The 4751-nt window shown below is 34.4% G+C and overlaps 1 long non-coding RNA gene across 1 annotated transcript; it reads right to left on the bottom strand.

Moving 5' to 3' along the window:
• Positions 1-1347: 1347 nt before the first annotated feature.
• Positions 1348-1752, bottom strand: LOC131618607 (uncharacterized). The gene is made up of 3 exons (XR_009288908.1): positions 1713-1752; positions 1528-1623; positions 1348-1443 (listed from the first exon to the last, which is right to left on the bottom strand). It is a non-coding gene; the product is annotated as an uncharacterized LOC131618607 (long non-coding RNA).
• Positions 1753-4751: the final 2999 nt, after the last annotated feature.

Genomic DNA, 4751 nt, shown 5'->3' with positions numbered 1-4751 from the left:
CTTTCAATCAAATATTTAATTAAATTTCACAACAGTCTAACACAAAAGTATAAAATAAAATAGAAAAGTATTAATTATAAACGTAAAATATTTTTGATTGATGTATTTTGTAGTAAAGAACTTGAATTATTATATATTGTTGGACTTTCTTTTTTTTTCAAAATTAAGCAATGTGACATTTTTTCAACATTTTCAACTAACACCAACAATCTTCATCTTAATTGAAAATGATCCATTTTAAAAAAAGTCAAATGGATAAAAAGTGCTAAGTAAAATGCGAAAAACAATAGGCATGAAAGTAAAGGGAAAACAACAACATTTTGCATTGATAAAAAATAAAATAAAAAACTCTTATCCTCCGCCTCTTTCACGTTTGTTGATGATCTAGAAAATAACTTATCATTTTGCATTGATCACATAGTCAAACACCACTACAATCCAAGTGAAGGCAAATCTCCCCCAATCTTAATATTACCACCTAAAGAAAGAAAAAACTAAAAAAAAAAACCCATCTCTTTAGGAAGAGTCGGTTTAACTCCTAACCACCTAAAAATCATATACTATCAAACAGTAGAAGATACACTACTACGTAAAAGGGCTTTAAAAGCGCTTTTTTTGGGCTACTAAAGCGCTGCCAAAGCCTGCGCTGCCGTAGGTAATGAAAGCGCTTTTGAAAGAGCTCTGGTAGCCCCCCTATAAGAGCACTTTTTCTGGAAAAAGCGCTCTGGTAGCCCCCCTATAAGAGCGTTTTTTCTGGAAAAAGCGCTCTGGTAGCCCCCCTTATAAGAGCGCTTTTCCAAAAGGGCTTTCGTAGGTTGCGTTTTTTTTTTATTTTTTATGTTTTTTTTTAATCTTAGGCAGCGCTTTTAGTAATAAAGCGCTTTAGTAGGTGGCCCTTTAAGAGCGTTTTTTAAAAGCGCTGTCGTTGCTAAATGAGGTATTTTAAAGTGCAACTTGTAATTTCAGCCTCCCAGTTCGACCTGTAATATTTTCGACCTGTAATATATTTTCAACCTGTAATATATTTTCGACGATATATTTTCAACCATAGGTAGGACAATATATATATATATATATATATATATATATATATATATATATACACTAATATAATACCATTATAATATCCAAAATTATATATATACATCATTATAGTTCCTGTCAAACAAACTAAATCATGTAAAGTATGAATACAGAAAGTTTCACATGTAACTAACTCATGTCAAACAAACTAAATCAGTAACATCAACAATATTATACTTCAAATATTGGCAACAGTATGAACAAAGTTAGTAACCATCCTAGAGTACTATAATATTATACTTCAAATCGACACAAATCCTACTGCATGAATAGCTGATGAATATAAAATTGACACAAATCCTCTTTGATTTCTTCCAACTTAAGTCTCGTGTAAGAAGCAGCATAGAAGTCGTCAAAGTACTACAGAACAAAAACATAATATGAGTGATTTAGTTAAATGTAATAAATTATAAGAAGTTATCTAATTAAGTTATAAATTCATACCGTGATTGGAATCTCTAATTGATTCGTTTGAAGGATTTCTTTCATAAACCTCAAAACATAGTATCCGCAATCTGAACTGTTTCGCTGTATCGGACACTACATAGAAAAACAAATAAGATTTTATGGTTGTCTTGTTTTATCAAGTAGCATAAATATTATAAGCAAAATTGTGAAAATTAATGTACCTGCACTTTGATCCAAGTAATGTTGTTTGATTTAGTCCGGGATACATGTGCGTCTCGTTGACTTCGGAACACTTGTATTGATCTAACAAAAATATAAAAGCATATATTTAGATCAATCTCACAAATAATTAAATATATAAATATACACGAATATTTAGAACGATCACACTTACGTATCAATCATTGTCTTCATAGCCGGATAATTGGTCCACTCATCATCTACCGAATTCAGAAAATATACCACTTCTCTTATAGGGTTGATAGCAAGCAACAACCAGTGTGCTCTATAAATTAAAACAATAGGTTATATGAAAATTTTGCTATGCAAAAGAAACAAAGATTAGATGAACCAAGAATGAGAAACTAACCCTACTGGTCGGGTATTATACGCCCAAAGAATCAGACTTTCTGTATTGTCGGTGGACAGGAATCTATCGACTAAGCGCTGTCTAACTGATTCCGGTTCCGTAGCAATTGTCATTCCGCTGCAATGGACGGAAGACACGAAACGGAATCTGTTTGACAATGCAGTCCCGCGCAACACTCTATCATACAACAACCTTAAATAAAAACATAATAAACATTATATTATTTTCATTGAAATGTGTAAATAAATTGTTCGACTAATTAAATAATATATCGGATGAGTGAATATTACCGGATGTATGAGTGCATATTAGCGACGCCTAGTTGCTCATGCGTAAAAATCTCTTCCAAGTCATCTAGTGCAATATTTGACATGAATTCAATACCAAAGATACCTTCATCCATATTGATTTCACGGAGAGCATCATCCTTCAAATTGGACATATCAACAAGTGTTCCAAGCGTCGTCCGGTATCGAGGCACAAAAGCACCACCTTTTTTTGCCGCTTGCTTCGGAGGACCCTTGGGTGGTACGCTACGAACTTGCTGTGTCACTTGTTGTGACCCCCGAGCAGATGCCTAAAAATCATATAACAATCGGTAAAATATAAAATCATGTAGTTTTAGATTCAAATTATATATTAACACCTTAAATGTACCTCCTTTAGTGATGCAACAGACTCCTCCTCCTGTAAAATCCCTTTACCCTTAATTGCGGGTTTTGTAGGAGCAGTCTAAAATTAAAATGTAAAAAATAATTAACGTAACGGTGCAGAATTGACATTCGAAAACTAAATGATTCATAATGGTTTTCAATATACCTCATCACCAATGATAATGAGCTCCGAGGGCCATGCAACAAATGACCCTATTGCAGCCGCATCAATGTTGTCTCTGAGACCATGTCAGGTACCGGTAGCACCGCATCATGATCTAATACAACATCAACTGATACTTTCAGGTGTCCATCCGGGAGCGGTCTATGGTGAAGCAAATCTCCCAAAGTGTTGTGCACTTTTCCCTTGCCAACTAGGCGATAATTCGATGACGATAAGTATAGTTGGCAAGATGAAATGCCCTAAACCAATAGTAAATATAAAGTCATTATCATTAATAAAATAGAACAATTTGTAAGGAAAAAAATTTATAATTACCTCGGGAAGTTTTCTTTGACAGTTGATACTAGCTTTATCACTAGTTTCTTTCACTGATGAAGTATTGCACTTTTCTCTCATATACATATCTTTATCTCTTTGCAATTCAGAGACTTGTGCTTGCAATTCCTGCAATTTTTGCAACACTTCTTCATTGGTAGGATTTCTTCTCCTAGAATGCTTGTAAAAAGAGGTTGGAGTCACACCATGACCTTTACCCCTCACCCGACCGGGATACTCAGGAGCATCTAGTGCTCTACTAAGTACGCTCCTATCATCCTGGTCCTCACCGGTGGATACCGGTTGCGACAAGGTCTCCTGTAATTCATTTACATTTCAATAATTATTAGTGGAGATAAAAAATCAATTATATATTAAAAAAACATTTGATTTAATTAAAGACACAGTGTTATACTTACACATTCAGCATAAACTCTTTGAACATCGGGATCGACAGCTCGATTCTTGCCCACACGAGCTTCCTTCCACAACACATGTACTGGAAGTGAGGTTTCCTCACTTTTCGTCTCCTCTAACTATGCATTGACACAAATGATAAAATCGTCAAATAAAACACATTTAGACAATTAATTAAAACGCATTTCTATTTACTTACAATTTTTTCCTCTAAGTGTGCATATCCCAAACGCCCTTTTTTGTATGGATACACGGCTTTTGATGCTCTCGCACTATTTGTGGCACTCCTTTTCCGAAAAGCTTCATCTCTTTGATTTACAAACTCAACCCAATCTTCTTCATCAATGAAGATCTCATACTTTTTTGGACGTCCTGGGGCCTCTTCAAGAAAGTGTCCTTCTTTATCCTTAAGATAGGTGTTTGTTAAATAAGCTTTCCACCCTCTATATCTTTTTCCGGCCAAACTAAGAATGAAGCGTTTACGCTCATCTGGTATGTTAAAAGACCTCTGCAAACAAACATACGCAAAGAGTGTGTTAGTATAAGTAATTTCATAAAATTATCGTCAAGATAATAACAACAACCATATATGATACCTTAAGCTCGTCCCAAATCATGTCTTTTTTCTCGTCCAACTCTTTGCTTTTCAGATTCCATTTAGCTACGGAGACTGGAATATGCAAACGAACAAGTGTACTAATATAGCTTGTCAACTTTGCAGAATTAGGACCAATTGGTTGGTTATCATAATTCCATTCCAAATTATATATTAATCCTTGGTCTCTATGTTGAATGATTCCCTTCATAATGGTGATGCCTCGTGCAACTTCTTTTTATGATGTATCGGGTTGAGGATTTGTATCCGGAACATCTCTATCTTGTGAGTTTTCTTGTGGGTTATCTTGTGGGTTTTCTTGTGGGTTTTCTTGATTACTAGCCATTGAACATGTATCAAACAAACTAAAGCACATTAGTACACTATTAATAAGCTAACAATCTATACAAGTCAAATGGAAGTCAAACCATGCATGTACAAGTAAATCAGAATCGAAATCGATGAAATTAGAATAAGCGTCAAAAAAAAGAAAGTTGTCGGAATTGA

Source organism: Vicia villosa, linkage group LG7, assembly GCF_029867415.1.
Source record: "Vicia villosa cultivar HV-30 ecotype Madison, WI linkage group LG7, Vvil1.0, whole genome shotgun sequence".
NCBI classification, from domain to species: Eukaryota; Viridiplantae; Streptophyta; class Magnoliopsida; order Fabales; family Fabaceae; genus Vicia; species Vicia villosa.
The sequence above is the reverse complement of the archived record's forward strand: the minus strand, read 5'-3'. Positions and strand labels throughout refer to the sequence as shown.